This window comes from Bidens hawaiensis, unplaced genomic scaffold, assembly GCF_021521415.1.
Source record: "Bidens hawaiensis isolate Kalapana, Puna unplaced genomic scaffold, B.hawaiensis_p1.1 tig00006387_1, whole genome shotgun sequence".
Lineage (NCBI taxonomy): Eukaryota > Viridiplantae > Streptophyta > Magnoliopsida > Asterales > Asteraceae > Bidens > Bidens hawaiensis.
Genome location: NW_027491429.1, coordinates 761,105 through 784,965, shown reverse-complemented (window position 1 = coordinate 784,965; position 23,861 = coordinate 761,105).

Here is a 23,861-nt window from a genome sequence, read left to right as displayed (position 1 = left end):
GGCATACCAATACTCGAATGGTAACTGTTGTTATAGGAGAACTCTGCCAGATGCAGATGATCATCCCAACTTCCTCCAAAATCTAAAACGCAAGCACGTAGCATATCCTCAAGGGTTTGGATCGTCCTTTCAGACTGTCCATCGGTTTGAGGATGATACGCCGTACTGATGTTCAACCTCGTCCCCATAGCTTCATGAAATTTCTTCCAGAACCTCGAAGTAAACCGTGTATCCCTATCAGACACGATCGATAACGGTACTCCATGCTTGGTTACAATTTCCTTAATGAACAAGCTTGCTAACGTTTCTGACGAGATGGCCTCTCGTATGGGCAGAAAGTGAGCACTCTTGGTCAAACGGTCCACAATCACCCAGATGGTATCATGTTGCTTAGCTGTACGAGGTAGCTTAGTCACGAAATCCATGGCGATGTGTTCCCATTTCCACTCAGGTATCTCTAGCGGTTGCATCTTCCCATAAGGCTTTTGGTGCTCGGCCTTGACTTGTAAGCAAGTTAAGCACTTACTAACATAATCCACTACATCACTCTTCATTCCTGGCCACCAGTAATCTCTTTTCAAGTCTTGGTACATCTTTGTAGCTCCAGGATGGATTGAGTACCTTGACTTATGAGCTTCATCTAAGATTCGACTTCTAAGATCACCATGGCGTGGAATCCACATACGGTCAAATCTAGTTTTAACTCCATGAGTGTTTTCCATCAACTCATCTTGCTGGCCATAAATCCTTTCTTTCTTTTCTAACCCTTCGTCTACTAACACTTCTGACTGCACCTTGATGATTTCTTCAAAAAGACTCGGGTTCATGATCAACTTGTATGACTTCACTGTTGCAAGGACTTCCTCATTCTTCCGACTTAACGCATCAGCGACCACGTTAGCTTTACCGGGGTAATACTTAATCTCACAGTCGTAATCCTTTATCAATTCTAACCATCTTCTCTGCCTCATGTTCAGTTCTTTCTGCTCGAAGAAGTACTTTAAACTCTTATGATCTGTATAGATAGTACACTTAGTGCCGTACAGATAATGCCTCCATATCTTAAGAGCATGCACTACAGCTGCTAACTCCAAATCATGCGTCGGGTAAGTACTCTCATGGACCTTCAACTGTCTAGACTCGTAGGCTATCACCTTCCCTCGTTGCATCAACACGCAACCTAACCCTTGATGCGAGGCATCAGCACAAACAACAAAATCCTCATCACCATCGGGTAAAGTAAGGATTGGAGCTTGCGTGAGTCTCTTCTTCAATTCTTCAAAGGCTTCCTCCTGAAACTTTCCCCAATCGAATACTATCGTCTTACGGGTCATACCGGTCAGCGGTGCGGCTATCTTGGAGAAACCTTCGATGAATCTCCTATAGTAGCCAGCTAACCCTAGGAAGCTTCGTATATCAGTCGGATTCTGCGGAGTCTTCCAATTCGTTATCGCTTCAATCTTAGCTGGGTCCACGGTAATCCCCTCCGGATTAACCACATGACCAAAAAATTGCACTTCCCTTAACCAGAACGCGCACTTCGAAAACTTGGCGTACAACCTTTCTTTCTTCAGAACTTCCAATACCTCTCTCAGATGCTCGGCATGGTCAGACTCACTCTTTGAATAAATCAATATATCATCGATGAAGACGATAACCGACTTATCCAACATCGGTCGACACACCCTATTCATCATGTCCATAAATGCTGCAGGAGCATTTGTTAGACCGAATGACATTACAAGGAACTCGTAGTGTCCATACCGCGTTCGGAACGCTGTTTTAGGGATGTCTACCTCTTTCACCTTCAGCTGATGGTAGCCTGATCTGAGATCTATTCGTGAGAACCAACTCGAACCTTGCAGTTGGTCAAACAGATCGTCAATCCTAGGCAAGGGGTATCTATTCTTTACCGTAAGCTTATTCAACTCACGATAGTCTATGCACATTCTCATACTTCCATCCTTTTTCTTCACAAACAAAACCGGTGCGCCCCACGGAGAAACACTCGGTCTGATAAAACCCTTGTCGAGGAGTTCTTGCAGTTGGGACATCAATTCCTTCATCTCGGACGGTGCTAGACGGTAAGGCGCCTTCGCGACGGGCTGGGCTCCTGGTACTAGATCTATCTGAAATTCTATCTCTCGCTCAGGTGGCAACCCCGGAAGATCCTCAGGGAATACTTCTGGGTAGTCGCGCACAATAGGAACATTCTTCATTTCTTTCGTCTCGGCCGTAGCGTTGACAACATACGCCAGGTAGGCACCGCACCCTCGCCTTAACAAACCCTCGGCTTTTATCATCGAAATGACATTAAGCCCATAACTCTCCTTATCACCATAAACCGTCACCGCACTACCATCCAATGACTTTAACCTTATCATCTTACTTTTACATACTATCTGAGCCTCAAACTCAGACAACCAATCCATACCCAAGACTACATCGAACCCTCCTAAGGCCATAACATACAAAGTAACAGGGAACTCATGTCCCTCTAACTCTATCTTACAATTCTTCACCATTTTTGTTATTTTCACCGAAGTGTCACTTGCGGTTTCTACTACAAAAGTTTCAGACACTCGGCAGCCTTTCATTTTAGCTAGTTTACTAAACGTCGTAGCTACAAAACTTCTATTCGCACCAGAATCAAATAATACAGAAGCGGAAACATCGTTCACTAGAAACGTACCTGTGACGACATCCGGAATCTGCCTGGCTTGTTCCTGGGTCAGCATGTAGGCTCTAGTTCTGGGCCTAGCTTGATCGGCATCCTTCTTTCCACTACCTCCAGCTACACCTTCAGTGCACTCCCTTGACATATGGCCTGTCTTGCCACATTTGTAACATGTTGGCTTCGCACTGCACTCATTGGCATAATGCCCTACCTTCCCGCACTTATAACAGGCATTCGACCCCATTCTGCATTCTCCACCATGAGCCTTTCCACATTTGAGACAAACATTAGAATTTTTACCCCACTTGCATTCACCACCATGCCTCTTTCCGCAGGTCTTACACGATCTCTTCTCCCACACTTTCTGTTTCTTATCCCTGGAGTTCCATAACTGAGTACCGGGTCGTTTAGCAGGAGTGACCCCTTTCTTCTCTTTCTCTTCGTCCCTTTCCACCCTAACATCCGCGGCCACGTCAGCATAGACCATTTCCGCGAGTCCAACAGCCGAATCAAAAGTAGCAGGTTGAATCGCCCTGACTAACATGCGGACCTTTTGTGGCAACCCCCTCACATAACACTTGATTCTCTTGACCTCAGTGTCAACCATGTCAGGCACCAACCTAGATAGTCGGTTGAACTCCGTGGTATACTCACGATGCGTCATCATACCGGCTTTTAAATTCTGGAACTTCATCTCCGTTCTTTCAACCTCGGCATCTGCACAGAACTTCTTCATTACCAACTCTTTCAAATCTTCCCACTTCATCTCTTTGATCTCTTCACGGGTCTTCCTCTGCTCCACACTCTCCCACCAATACATAGCCTCATCTACGAATGACTGAGTAGCATAACCCACAGCTTGGTCGGGACGGCATTCGCTAATGCGGATAACCTTGTCCATAGCGGTTATCCACTGGAGAGTAGCGATTGCGTCTCCTAAACCAGTCAGCTTAGGCGGGTCACAACCTTTGAAGGACTTATAGCTGCACCCACCTTGTCCTCCTCTCCTATCATCGACTTTCACAGACTTATCCCCACTCGAGGCCCCTCTTTCACCTTCCCCATCCTTTCTACCATCACCACCCGCCCCTTCAGCAGTTCGTTCACGGCTTCCAGCAGATCCTTCGGGATTCAGGTTCTTCACAGCAGCAACTACAGCCTGAACAATGGCTGCTTGAACTGCAGGACTAAGTTGAACTTCTTCGTTGTTGTTCTGGTCTCCTCCAGCTGCGCTTCCCTCATCTTCGGTGTGGGAAGCTTCTTCCACCGAGGGTTGTCGGACAAGACGAGGCCTGCCACGACGCCCAGTGCGACCCCCAGTTTCAACAAATTCTCCAGCTCCAGCCATCAGTATTCTACAAGGGAAAACACAAACATCATCACTCAAGGAACTAGTTAGTACAAGGATAGTAAGGCTAACAGGTAATAACAGTGGCCAGTTGCGATTAGCTGATCACGTTACTTTCCGTGTCATATACACTTCCCTTTATGAGTCTATTTGTGCTGGTTCTACTTAAGCAGTTTGTCAATTTAAACAGTCAATTATTCCTATCCCTATCGTTCACATATCTTTCCTTTCTCATTAATATATATCATTTAATCATACACCTTACCTTCACTGATCTTGCTTGAGCGACACATGGCATTCTTGAACTGGCATCTTCTTTCCTTTCTTACTTAAATCCCATTCTCTGTTCGAGTCTAAGCATGTAGGATGCTTAAATCTCTCGAACTTTGCTCTGATCCCAACTTGTAAGGCCCCGTTACCGGTAACCCTACTTTCGTGTTGGATTTACTCATGAACACAGTTCTAAATATCAGAGTTAATTAAAAACTTTACGCGGAATATAAAACTTTCATAAAACATTACATATCAATTCATATTCATGTCTTTAAACATTCCTCATGTCTTTCAAAATCAAAACGTAACTTATAAAACATATCGGATCTTCAGATGCCAGGCTTTAGTCTTCTGCCATGTGTCCTCCACTCAAGCCAGCTGTCTCAACCTACTCACCTGCGTGCATACTAAAAGTCAGCTACGCTGAGTGAGTTCTAGTTAATCATACACTACCATGCAATACCTTGTTACATACATACGTACTTAACCTCATAACTTTCTTTCATACACACATAAGTACTCATACCTTCATTCTTACTTACATACTTTCTTTCTTACTTACATACTTTCTTTACATTCATAATCATACGTTTTAAAGAGCCTTTCGCCCTATAACCTCACAGATATTATAAGGGTCTGGTCCCTAACATCACAGATATTATAAGGGTCTGGTCCCTAACATCACAGATATTATAAGGGTCTGGTCCCTATCATCACAGATATTATGAGGGTCTGGTCCCTAACATCACAGATATTATTAGGGTCTGGTCCCTAACATCACAGATATTATTAGGGTCTGGTCCCATGTTTTCGAATATTAGTAGGGTTCGATTCCCTCTTCGTTACCATACAACCATACATCATACCTCGAGTATTATTAGGGCTCGGTACCCCTTTTGTAACCATATAACCATACAACCGTCATTTCCTTCTTTTATTAACTTTCTTACGTTCATACACATAAACATACATATCATACTTGCCATATTTATAACGTTACAACCTAACAGTACGTGCAATATCCGAAGATCGTTCACGAACCATCAAGCAATCATTCATACATATCACATATATCACCTATGGCATACACTTATCACTTTGGATAAATGTATTAACAACACATCAAGTATGCACACAGCCCCGAAAACATAACAAGGAATGGGGCTAGAAACTCACCTGGATCCTGTTACGCTCGCCGTTGATTGTAATTCCTTTCTTTAACTGGGCTCGGCTAACTGTATAATATTTACACATATCAATTACTGCTACTACTATTACTACTACTCATTTTCGATAACCGCCTTAACACATTTTCCATTAGGTTTTTAATTTATTTCATAAACGAACTTCACTTCAGGCGAATCTTGGAAACAACTTGGTTCTGGCTTGATTCGATCGAATAGGAACACGTTCGATCGAATACAACACGTTCGATCGAATAGGAACACGTTCGATCGAATACAACACGTTCGATCGAATAGGAACACGTTCGATCAAACAGGAACACGTTCGATTGAATAGGAACACGTTCGATCGAATGAGTTGGAGACCATTCGGTTGCTTCCCTATTCGGTCGACTGGACTTGTTCGATCTACGCATTCGATCGAATGGACTGATTCGATCGACTGGTTCGATCGAATGAGTCTGATTCGACTCCTTCAAGCTGGGCGACGGAGAAACCCACGGGTTTTCCAGATTTTCCAGATTTTTGACCCAAAATCGAAGTTTTTGACATGGAAATGCTCGGGATTGAAAGGGCTATCGATTCCTAGTACTTTTAAACACAAAAACTTGCATTTTGACACCAAAACAAGGCGGTTTTTGACCCGAAAACTCAAGTTACGTTTTTGCTCGATTTGAGGCCGAAATGGTTATGAAAACGGATGATTTTCGAGAGGGACTTACCAAAAACGATTAGGAACAAGATTGTGGACTCGGATTTGTGATTTGAGAACTTTCTCTCTCTAGCTTCTCTCTCTAGAAATGAGAGTGTTTGGGTGGGTGTAAGTGAAGGAAGATGGTGAAAATGGTGGAAGTGTCAAGAACTTTCGTTTATATACTACGGGTTTGGTTAGGCTCGGGTTGGCTTCCTACGGGTCGAGACAGGCCGAGTTCATAAAATAACTAAGCCCAAGACCCGTTCCTTACTCGACATTAAATAACTAAAACGTGAATTTACTAAACATAACTTTCTTTTATTTATCAATATAAAAATTTTAGGATGTTACATTTAGTATCAACATTATATAAAGGGAAGTTGGAAGGCGGGATGCCTTTCTCAATGAACCCTAGACCAAGCAGGAAGCCGGCCTTTTCCCCATCCTCATGAGAAGCGTTGAAGGCTGCGCTCATGGCATCATCGTATGATGTGTCCGTGAAGACTCGATGCACAACCTACAAGAAAAAATACAAGTATCAAAACCTTTTCATTTACAAAGAAAAGCGTAAAGATATAATGAAATTAAACATACCTGAGACAACGCTTCTCGAAGAAGCCATTCCCTGGCAACCAGAGCTTCCTGGAGGGCGGCTTGAGCTTGGTTACGGGCGCGTTCGGCTTCACTTTTGTTGAGGTTGGCAAGCAACACTTCTTTAGCCGCAGCCTCTTCAACGCCCTTTAGCTTCCGCTCAGTGTGGTCAAGCACCCCCCTCTGGTCCAAGATCTCTTGGAGCTTCTTGGCGTCTTCCATCGCCAAGGCATCATGAGCCTGTTGGAGCGCCTCTAGTTTGGCTTTAAGTTCCTCATTCTCGAGGCGTAGAGGCTCAGCAACAGCTTCAGCCTTGGTGGCCCTCTCAGTTGCGTTCCGTGCAGTTTCCTTAGCCAGCCGAAGCTGTTCGTTAACAGCTTGGGCAGCCTTGGAACGGGCCTCGAGCCGGGCCTGAACTTCAACCTCGAGGGCCTTGAAGGCCTTCTCCTTTTCCGCAGCCACTGCGGTAAGCCTCTTGTTCTCCTCCCGGACAGCCCGCGCCTGAGCTACTTCTTGAATACGAGCTGCTTTTAACTTGTCGTTTTCACGACAAAGCAGCTCGACGCGCGGCTGCATCCGGGCCAGGAGAATACGAAGCTCATTGGTTAGCCTACCCTCCTGGTAGCTAGCCATTGCTTCCCCCAACGCACCACTGGGAGCTGCGTGACGAGCCCACTCCACGCACTCCACAGGCGTGCGAAGGGTTGTTCCTCGGCGGATGTTCCATCGTGGAACATACACTTCATTGGAATCCGACACTGCAAAAAACAAAAAGAAGTTAGGAAAAGATGATAAAAAAAAGGCCAAAAGAACCCTACGCACCTATAGGGTCGACAACAGGCCGATAGCCGCGAAACCCATCACCTGAACCCAAGGGAAATCCATCCAAGAGGTCAGGCAGATGGGAAGGAGGCAGAGGTTGGCGAGAAGCCCCAAGCATACCTGAAGGATCGGCCGTATTTGCCGACGTCGGAGGAGGCGTGGAGGCCGCCGCGGTAGAAACCAACGGAGGTGAACTCACCGGAGGTGAACTCACAACCGTGGTCGCCGCTGCGGAGGAGCCCGCAGAAATAGTCACCGCCGGCTCAGTGAAAGATTCAGTAAATATGGCACTGACAGCCGGCGGAGATGTCGTCACAGTTGGAACAGTTGGCTCAACTGGGTGAGCAACTGAACCAACAACTGAAGCAGGCGCAGACGCCTGGGTCATCGCCTCAGGTAGGTTGACCAAACCTACCGTCATGGGTCCGGAGGTGTTCTTCCCCGCTCCACCCTGGAATGCGGTAGCATCCACGCCTGCACAAAGAAGATATAAGTATAATGGGGGGAAAGATATGAAGTTAAAATTAACTGAAGTTTGTACTTACGGGTTTTCTTGAGCCTAAAAGTGCGAACAGGCGGGGACGAACCCGATGGAGCCGGCCTCTTCACGCCGCTCACCGTCGTCGTCCTGGGCTGCTCGGAGGTGACAGTCGTCTCAGCCTCCGGAGCAGTGGTCTTTTCACCACCTGGGTTCCCCGCCGCCTCCTCGCTCTCGGTCTCTGAATCAGACCGATGCACCGGATCGGCAGTGGAGGCAACCTTCGCCTTCCCCTTCCCGCCGGCAGCCTTCTTCTTCCGCACCAACGGAGGACCATCTGCGGATTCCTCATCAGAAGATGACAAGATTAGAGGAATTCCAGCAGAGGTTTCAGCATTGAGAGGTCGAGGGTTGAATAACACCTTACCTGGCCGCGTGGCGCTCAGAATAGGGTGGCCTGGCGGGTAGACCTCCACAAACCGATCCCTCGTTTGCTCCAAGATGGGCAACTCGTTCTCATCGAGAGCACGAGTACCCATCCGAGCGGGACCATCACTCTCCCGCGGCTGCAGGAGAGACTGCAAGTCGTTCCCCTCTGAAATAAAAGAAACAAACAGTTAGAAGACAAATCTATATAAACAAAGAAGACAGAGCATACCGTAAGGGACAGAGTTCAAACCGTATTCGATGACGATGGGAACCTGTGACGCCTCCTTCCACACCCGGCTCATCCCAAGCATCACCATCCCAGACTCCGCAAAGCGGTACACCGGAGTCTGGATCCGAGAGATCTTGGCGAACCATTCCGTCTCCTGGTAGTTTGGGGCGTGAAAGGCGGGGAGTGCTATCCCATTCTTAAACGTCATCGCTATCGGGACAACGCGAGCGGAGATATAAAAAAACTCCCTCTTCCACGACCGAAGACTGCGCTCGGTTGCGCAGATCTTCAGCCCCTTGATCCGATTGACCAGGGTGTACCACCCCTGGATGCACCTCCAAGAATAGAAGGTCATCAACCGGTCAACATGGGGCTCCACGCCCAGAATGAGGCACACCCACTCAAAGTGGCGGATCTTGGCGATCGCCATCGGGTGTACCTCCGTCAGATGCACACCGTGCCTCTCCAAGACACGGCATACAAACTTCGTCAATGGGAACCTGAGATTCCCATAAACGAAGAATGCAGCGTACACCCCTATCTTGCCCTTGGGGGCATCGTACACCGTCTGGTGTGGCTCCGGAAACTCAGGCTCGAACGGCTCGAGCATGAACTTCCGGACGATGTACTGAAAAAGCTCGGCAGGAAGAGCGCACTGGCACTCGCCAGCAGTGCTCTTGTCGTCCTTATCGGAAGTGGACGACGGATTCTCCACGAACACGTCAGACTCCTCGGCAAAAGAAGACATGTTTGGATGTACAGAAAAACGATTTCAGAAGAATGCTCGACGGAATAGTGAGTATTCGCCGGAAATCGTTTAGAAGATGAAGAGAGAAGTGAAAGTGTGGATTGCAAAGGACCCTCTCCCTCTTTATATACTCATCACAATTAATGCGATTAATTTAATGCGGAAGAGAGAGAAATCGCAGGTGCAATGAAACTATGACACGTGGCAAAGAGCAAGCTGGCAACAGCTGTTGAAAGGACGCGTGCCATTAATTTCGCGGCCACGCGCCCGAAAAATCGCGCCCACGCGCCTGAAAAAGCGCCTGGAATGACCATATACTGTCACGTCGCCATAACTTCCTGCACGTCCTGACACTGTCAGAAGAAACCGTCGGACGACGTTTCAACAGTTTGGACTGTTCTTATCCTTTCACTAACTCTTCGAATTTCAAAATTTCAAAAAGATTCAAAAGCGGGAAAATACCCCTTACCTTGGCAACCAAGTAACTGTAAGACAGGTGCGAGTACAGTGTTAAGGCAAAACCCTTCACATACTTAGCAGCTGCAAGGAATTGAAGCCAAGAATACCTCGGCGACCAAGTAACTATAAGACGGGTGCGGGTACAGTGTTAAGGCAAAACCCTTCATATACTTAGCACCCGCAGGGAATTGACGCCAGGAATACCTTGGAAGTAAAGTAACCGTAAGACGAGTGCGGGTACAGTGTCAAGGCAAAACCCTTCACATACCTAGCGCTCCGCAGGGAATTGAAACCAAGAAGGATCTACTGGGCCATGCTTGCGGAAACGGGAATAACATCCCCGCATATCGGGAACGTCGAGAACTATATTGTTTGAAGCTCCAAGATGGAATTGGTGGTTTTAACATAATTGATCACTATGTTTAAACTACCAAAACCTCATGGAGAATCCAAACAAGTGGGACTCAACGCTCCTGACTTGCGAGGAGGTTACAGACCTACCCGCATCATACCCAAAGATCAAGCAGGAAAGTCGGGAATTTCTGCAAGTGACATTAGGACTTCCGCGGGAAGAATCCCCATGGAAAACCTTAAAACTAAACCCTTTTCAAAAACCCTTTTGCTTAAGTCCAAAAGTTCACCTCACTTATTAAACATTCATGAGAAGAACATTGGACTGGGGGGACTTGAAGAGGTAGGTCCCAGCAGAGCCCATTTGGACCCGCAGGACTCACCTTGAAGAGAGACGTCTGCGCAGAAACCAACTGGATCCGCAGGATCCACCATGCTCAGAGACGTGACGTCCTTACGCGCAGTACGCAAGCTGTTCCCGCAGGAAATGCCTCCCAATGGTGAAGTGCTCCGCCTGTTCCCGCAGCTGCGGATACAAGCCATCAGGGAAGGCCACCCGCGCAGCAAGGCTACACGCACAAGGCACTTAGCTCTCAAAATAATTCAGTAGTCACCTGAAGGAATGAGCAAAGCCGGGAACAATCCCGCACAAAGGCGGGAGGGGGAATACTCCCGCCCAAATGAGCCAGTCCGTACGATACTGGAGGATCTTTTGTACTGTACCTGACGAGGTATGGGCAAAAGATCTGACCAGAGATACGACAGCTCATTGACAACAGTATGACGAGCAGCATGCTTTTGTACTGTATCACTATTAGCCGCTGCCTACTCACCAACTCCTGTCATACCACGTGCATAGCCTGTAGTTGGTGGAAAAGGAATAGTGCACAGCAGGCCTGGTCACTGTCAGCCGCTGCCTACCCACCAACTACCAGCATGGCACGTGCGTAGGCCACAGTTGGTAGAACAGGAATACTATTCAGCCGGCAACACCTTCTTGGAAACCTACATTCGGCTATAAATACCCCAAATGGTATGATCATCTCATCTTATCTTATCTTATCTCATATCTTATACCTGATATCTGCTCTAGCAATCTCTTAATATACACTTATATTCAAGAGCAATCTAGTCTAATTCTCACGCCGGAGGGTGGTCACAAGGAGGTACCCCCCCCCCCTTCAGTGACGAGCTCACGGTGTCTGTTTTGCAGGTTATCAGAAGAACCATCTTTGCCGGATCTAACCCCTAGTTGGAAACATCTATTTAACCCCCAGATTATCCGTAATCTGCCCGGGGTCACTTAGTGTTTCTTCACATGGCATAAAGATCCGATTTTTTTGACTTTGAGTTGATAATTGAACAAGATAACAATTGGGTTTTGATTTCATTGAGTTGGGTAGTGAAACCCTCCATTGAATTTTTCCAATTTGGGGTTAATTAAGTGATTGAGTGTTTGTAGATGTGATTATGAACCCTAGGTTTGCTTCAATTTTCGCGCCATTTGTAAGGTTATATGTTTTTATTGAAGAAAGTGGAATTTACAATTTTAACCCTTAGTCTTTTGTTAACTTCTTTATGATAAAAGTTAACGTACAAACTAAAACAAATTATATTAAACATGTAAATCAGATAGTATAATTATATATACAACTATACAAGTAGTGTAATTGTGTAATGTGGTTGTTTTGTATGTAGTGTAGTTACATTATTTCATTTACACATTTAGCACGTTAATTTAATTTAAATTTAATTTAAGCTCTATGAAAGTATATTACTTGTAGTCCAAAATTTGGTTTAACTTAACTTTTGTCTTATATATGAGGGTGTTTATATTGGGCTCATGTTAATTCATTAGGTTGTTCTCTATGGTGAGGGCATTGAAACCCCACCATATTGTCACGTCATCGTCACGTAAGAAATGAGGCTTCGAAGTCATTCTCCATAACGCCCCGCTATTGTTTAAAGCCCCTTTAGCGCCCAATATAGACATATATATGTGTGTGTGTGTGTGTGTGAGAGAGAGAGAGAGAGAGAGAGAGAACGGCGCCCATCGTTGTGACCCCCCCCCCCCCCGCGCTGCCGGTGGTGTGTCGCGCCCTCGGCGCCCCCAAGGGCGCTAATTAGGGATGAGCGTGGGACAGTACCCATATCCGTACCCGTACTTGTACCCGTTTGTACTCGTACCAAAGATCAATAAAAACACGTACCAATACTCGTACTAAATTTTTCGGTATGGTATGAGTATGGGTATTTTGGTACAATACCCGTTTTTGTACCACTTTGCTTTTTTTATTTCCAAATTTTCGACGATCTTGAAACCGGTACCGATACAAGTAACAAACAACATGAATTAGTTCGGGCATCGGTACTTGCACAGGTACGTGACAAGTACCAAATTGGCCATCAATTTAATGATAAGATAGTATTGAAGAACCCTAACTCGGTCGCTGACTTTAACTGATTTGTTTGTTGGTTCGTGTCTTGGATGTTATATTATTTAATTTTGAAGAACGTTTGGTACTTGTTCAATAATAACATGGTTGGAGAATTTATTTTACATATTAAGTATGAAGAATCTCAATTAAACCCTCATATAATCCAAACAGGTACAAAATACCAAATGTACTCGTACCGTACCCGTACATGTACCCGATTGTACCTGTACCAAAATTCAACAAAAGAGTACCAATACCCGTACCGAATATGTTAAATCGGTACGGATACGAGTACGGGTACGGTACGGGCATTTGGGACAAAATGCTCATCCCTAGCGCTAATAGCGTGGAGTCTTATGATAGTTAGTTCGTTTGAGATGACTTCAACGTATGTTGGAGGCTAAAATGGTAATAAGTTAAATGAATGGAAATCTTACCTTTATCACTCATTCTCTGTAACTTCTTCTCTTTGGTTTAATCTTTATCATATGTACATGTGTCGTGTTATTGTGCATAAAGTGTTATATTGTGTCATTATATATAAATTGTTGTGTGACTATTGGATTATTTATATGTATACGTTGTGTAATTTTTTAAGTGTAATTATTTACATACATTGTGTAATATTTGTGTATAATTATGTATATACATGTATATACATTGTGTAAATTGTGCGTAATTATTTATATACGAAATGAAATTCTATACGTCTTGTAACGTCTACACAATTATTTATATACGTTGCGTAAGTTACAGGTAATTATGATGCGAAAATTCCTAAAAATGTTTTGTACATATCCATATAAAGAAAAGAAAAATATATTGTTACATCAAAACAAACAACAGGAGTTTGGGAAGAAGGTGGGGTAATATGATCAGAGTTGTGTTATACCCAATATTCTTCTTGGGATTGGAGGTAAGAAATAAACTATTTTTCTAATATATACTACCCCTTCAATCTCTCCTCACCATTCACAAACACACACACAATGATATAATTTCATGAATACCCTAATTAGGGTTATATGATCATGAAGAATAATCTTGTAAAAAATGGTGCTTTTTCTATTCTTCCACGGCTTTCTTGAACTGCATGCTTGATGCTTCAACTTGATCTAATTAATATATTGGGTTAGTCTTTTTTGGTTTTTGGCTTCAATCTTTGCACTTTGCAGTTCAATAAAGCTGTGGGAAGATAGAGAGAGAATCAATTCACAAAATTATAACCAAGAAAGTAAACAAATTCTTTGATCTACTCTTGATTTGCATGATTATAGGTATATATCTCTCACTCTTATATATCTTTTTTGTTAATTTTATAAAGTTCTCATGTTTTTGTCATTAAGTTTTTGGTTTACCTTTTTTAAAGATATATAAACTATAAAGTACTCTTTTGATTTCCTATGGATAATATATATATTAAGTACAATTCTTGTCAGATCTATATATCCATTCACAGTTTCACACACTAGCAATGCATGTATTTTTTAATAATTGTAAAGTCAAATTCATTTGTTAGGCTGAGGGGTGTGGGGCTTCAACGGGGGTGCTAGAGCCCCTCCGCTCGCGCCCCCAGGCGCTAACACCACACCACCGGGGCGCTAGCGGGGCGCTAGCGCGAAAAAACATGCAGGCGTGAGCCTGTTAGGCTGAGGGGTGTGGGGGGCTTTAATGGGGGCTCCAACCAATAATATTATTACGTGTGACAGAGAGAGAAACTGGATAAGGGGGGTGTTGGAGCCCCCGTTGGAGCCCCTGGCCCTGGTGTGGGGGGCTTTAATGGGGGCTTTAATGGGGTATAATTATATAGGAATTTTTTTTTTAATTAAATAAGAGCCCAACGGCTCTTTGTATAAAACCAAGAACACTTTACTCTCTCTTCTCCCGCTAACAGGCTCACGCCTGCATGTTTTTTCGCGCTAGCGTCCCGTTAGCGCCCCCGCTAGCGCCCCAGTGGTGTGGTGTTAGCGCCTGGGGGCGCGAGCGGAGGGGCTCTAGCGCCCCCATTGAAGCCCCACACCCCTCAGCCTTAGCGGGAGAAGAGAGAGTAAAGTGTTCTTGGTTTTATACAAAGAGCCGTTGGGCTCTTATTTAATTAAAAAAAAATTTTTTTTTCCTATATAATTAAACTCCATTAAAGCCCTCACACCAGGGCCAGGGGCTCCAACGGGGGCTCCAACACCCCCCTTATCCAGTTTCTCTTTTTGCCACACGTCATAATATTATTGGTTGGAGCCCCCATTAAAGCCCCCATTAAAGCCCCCCACACCCCTCAGTCTTACTAAAGCATGTTGTAACTTGTAAATTACATTTATTAGCATGAATTTAGCAATCTATAGAACTTGAATTCTTTATGTTGTAAATATTTGAACATGATTTAAAAGCTAAAAGAATTTCCAAAGCTTTCATGTTAAATATTAATGATTAATGTTTTATGCGATCGATGGATGTCTACAATAGACGACACAATTAAGTGTCGAGATTAGAAAATTATGTTGTTTTTATCGGTTCCAAAATTATGAAATGTAGATTGGTCCACATGTATAGTATGTGTTTTCCCTTTCTGATATGAACCCTCAATCACTCATGAGTTGGTATACAACAGTGAAAGCCACATGTGAATTTGGTGGTGTACAAAGACAACTATATACAAACTGCTATTTCTTTTTCTTACATATTAATGGGATTAATGTACTGAAGTGTATTATGTAATGATTTTTTTCCTTGTTATAAGAGTTATCTGATATGGGTTGGGTTGAAACATTATATATACATTACCAATTTATATAATGCACTTTTACATGTTGATTTAACATATATAACATAACATAACATGGTTAAGAGATTAAAGTAACCAATTACGTACATATCACAGGTAACGTATTTATATATGATAATCTACTTGAAACTAAAATAAATGAACAGAATTATACATACATAAAAGTATAAATATTCAAATCAGGTATCTCGTGAGAATTTATATAATGCACTTTTACGGCTTGATTTAAATTCATAACGTGGTTAAGAGATTAACCAGTTACGTAACCGATCACGTATACTATCACGGTTAAAGTATTTATAGGATAATCTACTTGAAACTAAAATAAATATACATACATAAAATGATAAATATCTATGCATATATATTTTGCAAAATGGGTAACTGGATTTCATATTCAGTTAATGTTTGAAGTTGTAAAAAGTGAAATGCACATGTGATTTCATTAGGGTTTTAACCATGGGGTATTGTTTAAAAAGGAGTGCATGTGCCAACCAAAATGTCAAAAGGAACTGTACTTTGCCTTGGTGAAATTTGTTTTGCCTTAAAGAACATTTCTTTTTTTGTTTCTTGAATCCACCGTTTTATCAAAAGGACGACCATGTTGCACATTGTTTACAAATGTACAACTTTTAAAATCCAGAACATTAGTCTATGTGTTGTTCCAAAGATGAGCGGGGTGATGGATGCATAGATTTCGATCCAAACTGTCGGTAAGTGTTGTTTTACCTAAAATCAACTTTTTATCAATATTAATCGCCAAACCGTTAGTCTATCGTTTGTTCTTGATTAACTTGTCGCCTACATCGGAATTGAAAAGAATAGAAGGCATTATTCATCAAAGACATCCTTTAAATCTTTCAAGAACTTATCAGCATGCATATATGCTTTTACATGACCTATGCGGCTATGACCTCTACTAAAGTCAACTAGAATGGGAACATCCTGGAAAAAACGATTAATCCCTATCAATAAATCTGCCAAAGAACCGAACCATAGAGCACTTATAGTACTGGTGCAACTTTAATCAAGTAAACTATTTGGTCATTTGGTATGACAATATATTAGTGGAAGGTTTGACTCAAACTATTTGTGAGATTAATTATATTATCAGATGGAATATATTAGGGTAATCTTTTAGAAAATGGTAAGTATCTGATAATCCTTAAGTTTGAAGTTTATATTTAATTCGTTTCTCTCTTTTTAGTTGGCTTATTTTGTATTCATGTTTATCTTCGTTTTGATTTTCTCTCTTTGTTAGTTATTAATTCAAAGATCAAGAAAGAGCTGTTTAGTTTTATCTCAAACTCGGTTTTTATATAAAAAAAATTATTAAATAATATAAACCTCCCGTGCAAGTCTATTTGTTTTCACACGTGTATAATTTTTTGTTCTTTTTTAGCTATACTTTATGCAATGAGTATTGTCAAAAAAGCTAGGTTTGAAATTATAAATCTTGAGTACGGTTTAATATTTTGACATAAAGATAAAGATAGAAGGATAGAGAAATGAGAGTGGACACCATTTGCTTTTGTTGTGTGATTGATTGACAAGAAAGTTTTTCTTTTCTCTTTAAATTATAAATATAAATAATTTATTTTTAACAATGTTTGAAGTTGCCAATAATACTCGGGTGAGCCATCCTAAGACGAAAAGTCAACCATTCGTACTGATTTTGACGCTCTAGGTCTGACTCATATAAAAACATCATCAAGGAGTAAACATGTCATTGTGGGAAAACCTCCTTAGGTCAGATTTCAAACCTGAGAGCTGAGATCATAAGATCTCAAGCTTTAACCATCATTCACATGTCATTGGACTAGAAGACCAATTGCAACTAACATCAATCATAATAATAATAAGGGTACTTGGGGTGCATGTTGCGGTACTCGAAGGAATTCACACGCCTCCTAAAATTTCTCTTCAGTTTGCTTCAGTACCCGATTGAATCGAGGGCACATGCCGAATGAGTAAGCATAAGCGAATCCTTAATTGATACCCTATTTCACAATTGTGCGCTACAAATCAATTTATGAAGGTCAAGGTAGCGTTGCCGAGGACTCGTTGAAGCAGAATGCCCTACCCCAGCTGCATCCCGATTACCCTAATAATAATAATTAAAGAAAAAAATGTGTTTAAACATTTTCTAGAAAAGAGACGGTTATTTGGACCTAGGAAGAAAGTAATAATTGATATATGGTTGTCTTCACATATTATGTCTTTTTGTTTATGATATGAAATGCTGGCCCAAACGCCAGTGATTCACATTTTTGGCCATTTGCATACATACACCCATTTAAGTACTTTAACTTTTAATAAATTCAAAAGTTCCAAGAAACTATAGCCGATAGAGAAGTGAAGTAATGTTATTTGTCTACTTGCCTTCACATGTTCTTATAACATGTTTACAACACACGTTTATAATTTGTTTAAAATTTGATTTCATCTCACTACATACTTAAGAAAAAAGCCACTAAGTGTAGAAAGCCGTTAAAATCCGAAGCGGTAGAAAATGCAAATTTACAATGCATAAAATATAGGATTGAAATGTAGTTTTGCGTTAAGAGTACACAAGTTTATATTTTTATATTAATTTACCACGTTTTGCCCCGTTTAATGAGTTCACACCCATCCAAATGGATCCATGCATTAGGATTGCCAAAAATTCGCCCCTGTAGAGACTTAGGTCATACTAGAAAACGACTCATGTAAGAGCATATCCTCTCTATCGCCAATACTTTCTCTTAAGCAAGCTCCATGCTTGTATGCATACACATACTCACTTTTGCGTGTTCATTCTTATATAAGTTTACTGGCTTGACAGTCATAGTGTCGAGTGAAACCACATAATAGCTTTTGTTTGACTAAAGGTTTGATCTTTCTGGCATGTTAATACTCACTTATTTCACCTTTGTCTAGAAATGGTTGGCCAAGACTCTTTAGTCTAGTTTCTTTGAAGATATTTGACTATCGGTCTCGGTTCGTGCTAGAAAGTAGAAAGGAACTCCCCTAAGAGCATCTCTTCCCACCTCTCTCTCCATGTTATCTTCTCTTAAGTACGCTTTAACTTTATATACATATGTTTATGTAAGACTAAATATATAATTATATATATATTTATATATGGCCATTATAATAATTTATATTATAATAGATCAAAATATTAACTATACCTTATTATATATTAGTTTGGTAATTGTTGATGGGTCATATTACCTAGAATTAACTAATAAAGGGTTTTCCATTGGATGTATATATAGAGAGATAAATATTAATATCATAACCTAATTACACAAACATAACAATTTGTGTGCCTCCTCTCTCCTAAACCGGTTCCTCTCAAGAACCCTAACACCATCCTTAACTATACATCCTAAAGGGGAACTCGATCAACCTGACAACTATGTCGCCTACATCCTTCTCCGATGCGGTTAGTACTCTCCATACTGTAACAGGTTCATAGGTTTAATATTTATCATGTTTTATATTACTTACATGAAGAATTGATCAACAGTTTACTCATTTGTAACTTGATAATGAAACCAAACCTTAACTTTTATTGTTTGATGATTTTGGGTTTGGTCCTAATAATATATGTTAAAACTTGCTTGTTTTTATTACATGGCCTTTGTTTTCACTCTTTGACTAAGGTTTTGGCCTCTCAAACTAATGTTGTTAGTCTTATGGTTAGCCTATATGTGAAATTTTGGTTATGATTTTCTTTTGTTCATCGCGCATCTTTCATTTTTTTTAACAAAATTGTTCAAACATTATAATAAAATTTTTATATTTATTGTGAAATATCATAACAAACTTTAATGAGGTAATGATTTCATCAATCTTTTCTATTTATTGTATTACATTTACTAACTTTATTCATAATGTTCTTGAAAAATCAAAATTTACCATTTACCACCACCACAGATTTTTTAAATTTATATCAATATATTAATATCTTTAGTAATATAAACAAATTTGTAATCTTTCTGCTTGAAGTGTTCCTTCATTTTCAATAAAATGAGATAAATAACCCCTTTTATAAAGGCCCAAACGTGAGTTTTTGACCATCTTTTTACTCCAATTTGTTTCATCAATCTTGAAAAAGGAAGAAAGAAACCTTTGATAAATTCTTGTCCATAGAGTACAATCACAAATCATGCCAAAATAAAAAATAAGATTTAATTTTTCTTTCAATCTTTTCTTGATATGAAACTACTGTAATAAAGTGTGATTGTAGTGTGCATATATAAGCATAAAAATAAAAATTTAAAAACTACATTTTAAGACTTCAATCATGATACAACCAACTTCATATATTGTTAGACTTATGCTAAAGATACGAGAGTAACATGAAACTTTCGGATAAAAAAGCATAATCCGAAGACAAATGTAATAATATAAGTTTACTAAAGAAATATTTTGTAATTTAAATAGTGTTACAAAAATAGGCAGAGCCTGTGGGCTTGGGTCAAGTTGTCAAGTAAGCTTCGAATTCTTTTTTTTTATTATTATTTAACTATTGTTGCTTCAATAAAATTCAGTAGAACTTTAATTTCAAGAATTTTTGACAATCAAATTTAGTTTGTCAAATGGGTGCAATTCCAATAGAAACCCTAATTCAAATATGAACCTATTTATGTATCAATTGGTCATTAACGCTCCTTACTTATGGTTCTCGAAATTCACACAAATCATAGTAAGTTCTTGTCATTCAACTGATAATTCGGAAAACCATCAAATTATTTCAATTTAAAAGTTTATCACAACTCTATGATTATCCAAGCGTTTTATCACGAATCCCCAACAAATTATTTTGTTAGATATACGGTAAGAAAAAACTATAAAATGATAGATAAATAGATATGAGATTCGGTACAAATAAAATTAACATACTAAACATACAAATAACTAGAGTAATTACAGTTTTAAACTAAAATAATTATGTAATAAAAATTAAAATAGTGCAATACTAATTACTTAAATTAAAAAGTTATAGTTTATTAATAATTACTCTAATATTAGCATTATTACTTCAGTTATTTCTACACTATCATAATAAAAACCATTAAATGTATAGGATTCTGATTTTAACAATATATGTACTTAAAAATATAATATATGCGACTAGAATCTCATCTGGAAAAATGGCCCCGCGTGAAGTGCAGAGTTTTGATTGAAGGCTCATAATTCAAAGTGAGAAATAAAAAGAAATCAATCTCATATAATTCACATCATTCAATCTCAAACCGTACAGGCGTACTTACATCCATAATACTTTACTTTCCACAACAAGAGTATAATTCCACTTAAAACTGGTAATATATTCCAAAACAATGTTATTTAGGCTATGTGTTGGTTGAGTTAGTTAAAGCACAACATTGCTTTCACATAGTAATGAGGCTGTAAGTAGTTCTCCTGTTAAATAAACCAGGACATTGTAAGTTAACTAGCTAGTTAATAATGGTGGGGAAATCAAGAAACAAAAACAAAGGTTTGATTGTTAGTGGGTGGCCCCACTTTTTCAGTATATAACGCTCATTATTTTGTTAATAGATCATCGAAAACATTGGTCCCATAACGTCCATTGTTATGCTTCCACAACGAGTAGCCTTATTAACTAGGATTAATGTTTTTTAAGAGGATTTGGAAAACTTTGCTTACTAAGTAGGGGAGGGAATAGGTGTTTGTATACCACTAGAGTACACCAATCCTGTAATGTCAAATTATTTTTTATTCTCTAGAGTAGAGTACCTTTGGGGGCGGCCCAACGTTTTCGAAGACCTCAAACCAACAAAATATTTTAGACCTTCTTATAAACTTTTAAAGGTCTAAAACAGTGATTTGTAAGGTTCTTACACAAATTAATTACTAATGTTATAATGTAGTAGCAAATAGCAAACTAATGTTCCAAACTTCTAATACTATAGCAAATAATAGATGTAATAATATGTTCTAAATTCTAATACAAGTAGCATATAGGTAAAAATCAAATTTCATTCACACACTACGCTATTATTCAATATCTCTTCTAAAAAATTTAATATATTAAAAATAAAAAAAATATAATAATTGAGGGCCTTTGTTGTTTGAGGGCCTTAAGCCCTTGCTTGACTTCTTAAAGCACTTGGGCTGGCACATTGAACTGCTTTATAACTTCATCTTTAGTGGCATCACTTCTTTCAAATACCCTAAACTATTTTAAGGGTGAGTTCGGTGTACCCTAGTAAGATATGGTATCTGCAAGACCCAAAGATTAATATGTTTGATAAATATAGCAGAGGGTTAACGTACAAATAAAATAAACGTGCTAAACGTGATAATCAAGTAGAGTTTTATATATACAAGTAGAGTAATTAATGTAATTACATCATAGAGTAATTACATAATTAAATTACTATATGATGTAATTACATTAATTACTCTACTTGTATATATAATTAATCTACTTGTTTATCACGTTAATTTCATTTGTATTTTATTCAGACCCGATAAATGTGCATACCATGAAAATATTTATGTTCCTTTTTTCTCATATGATTATTATATTACGTACCCATTGGCATTTCATTTTCTAATGTCACTTTCAACTTTTCCAACACGAGAAGTCACATTATTTATTCATAGACACATAGGTTTTTTTTGTCTTTAATATTTCGATCACAATTATATAAGTTATCAACCGATTCTAATTCAATTGATATGTTTCACGGTGGACCATGAATTCACACTTACTCACGGTTCAAAAATGGTAAAGATATTACACCAAAATTTAATGTAGGTAACAGTACACTGACTAGACAACATGGTGTTATATATAAACATGACCTATACTAGTATATTATATGTAACATGGTGTTATATACAAACTCGAGCAAATTAAGGGGGTACACCGTACACTAGCTAGTGGATTATCACGTACAATAAACATGACCTATACTACAACACCATGATGTCACATAAATCCTAGATATAGACTTTAAATTATTTAGAGTGAACTGTGGTTTTCATCACTAGGGGTTGTCCAAATCTGCGGTTTAGTCAAATAGTTTCAAATTTGCGATTTCGTCCATGTGGTTTCATTTCACTTGCAAATAAACCCGAATTCACTAATCCCGTTAAGTTTGGTCGTTAAACCCATCAGCGTGCCCTTCACATGAGGGATAGTTTTGTCCTTTTTTTTTCTTTTTCCATAAAAACACCCGAGCCCCTCACGTGAGGGGGCTTGCGAATTAGGACTATGGTTAATTTGGGGAGAAAAAGGACAAAACTGCCCCTCACGTGAGGGGCACGCCAATGGGTTTAACAACCAGACTTAACGAGATTAATGAATTCGGGTTTAATTGCAAGTGAAATGAAACCACATGGACGAAAACCACAAATTTGAAACTATTGAACTAAAACCGCAGATTTGGACAAACCACGGAAACGAAAACGGTAGTTTACTCAATTATTTATTATTGACAAATGCTATATCATATGAAAATAATTAGTTACATATTTTCTACCCTTTTAACATCTCACAGTTGTGTAGATATCAAACACACATTACTTTGTGGTGGCTGTGGATTCAAAAGACAACCTATACCCGTATTCATGGACCACACTATCACTCTTATCATACTGCATGAATGTATGTACCAGTTCAATAGGGGGTGTGGGAGGTGAGGGCATTGCGCACCCATTCGGCGCATTTTAGACATATAAAAGTCAACTTCAGTTGTTGTATCTTGTAGGTGCGCGGTTGGGTAGATCGCTTCATTTATAGATAATACTTACCTTACAAAAGGCTTAATGTATATGTTAATAGTAAACATAAACTAAGGTTAAAAACTTATATTTTAAGAATTTAGTTTTCAAAATAAATAGCATTGTATGTAAATAAGTAAATTCAACAACGTAGAAAGAGAAATAAAAACGGAAAAAACATCAGTTATCTTCATCACATGTAACCATGGGAGCAAATTCTTGTTAAATTAATGAAAGTATAATTTATTAAAGTACGTGCTGGTTCACGGAAAACTGGTTTTGTCGTGCTAAACATAAAGATAAAAACGTAGGTAGTACTAGGATGCACTATGTGTATTTTAAGCAAGTTATATATATGTTCTAATTATTACAAATAATAATTAAATATCATGTGTAGATAACTATGTAATTATGCAACATATACAAAACTATGTATCATATGAGATCCTGATAACTCATGTAGGTTTGCTTTTAATGTAAGATTTATATTGTAAAACTCCATACTTAAGATACAATCAAACAATAAAAAGTAACCTAATAGAATTTACAAACATCCTAATTTGTTCATGAGTTTAAACAAACAAATATAAAGCCTACTAGGCTACTACCTAGCAA